Genomic DNA, 804 nt, shown 5'->3' on the forward strand with positions numbered 1-804 from the left:
AATGTAGGCTTAACTAATTCAGGAATTATCAAACTGTTTTCAGAGTGGCTATAGCATTAAATTCCCATCAGCAATGGATGTATAAGAGTTTCAATTTTTCTGCATTCTTACTAACACATGGTCTTTTAAATTACAGTCCATCCTAGTGGGTATGAAGTGGTATTTCACTGTGGCTTTAATTTGCATCTCCCTAATGACTAATAACGTTGAACATTTTTTCAGTGTTTATTGGCCATTTCTGTATCTTCTATGGAGAAATATCTATTGAAATTATTTGTGTATTTTTAAATTGGTTATTTGCTGTTTTATTATTGTATTGTAAGTGTTCTTTATATATTCTGGATACCAGACCCTTATCAGGTAAAGGGTTTGCGAATATTTTCTCCTATTCTGTGGGTTGTTTTTCCACTTTCTTGACAGTGTCCTTTTGAGGCTCAAGGTTTAAAATTTTGATGAATTCTAATTTACCTAATTTTTTTTCTTTTTTGTTTGTGTTTTTATCTTCAGGAATTGGCTATTCTTGCGAGGGGAAGTCCCCTCAGGGTCAGCAAGGCCTCAGATGTCAAAGCATCAGAATAAAAAGACATGCTTAATACAGTCATGGTGTATAATCTTTCAATATGATGTTGGATTCAATAGTGGCCTTTGGTTCCACTCTTTGGTTTTGGTATCAGATTAATCTTGGCCTCATAGAATGAATTGGGAAGTGTTCCCTCCTCTTCTATTTTTTGGGAAGACTTTGTAAAGGAATGGTGTAATTCATCTTTAAAAGTTTCATAGAATTCATCAGTGAAGCCATCTGGT

Source organism: Propithecus coquereli, unplaced genomic scaffold (assembly GCF_000956105.1).
Source record: "Propithecus coquereli isolate 6110/MARCELLA unplaced genomic scaffold, Pcoq_1.0 Scaffold72, whole genome shotgun sequence".
NCBI lineage: Eukaryota > Metazoa > Chordata > Mammalia > Primates > Indriidae > Propithecus > Propithecus coquereli.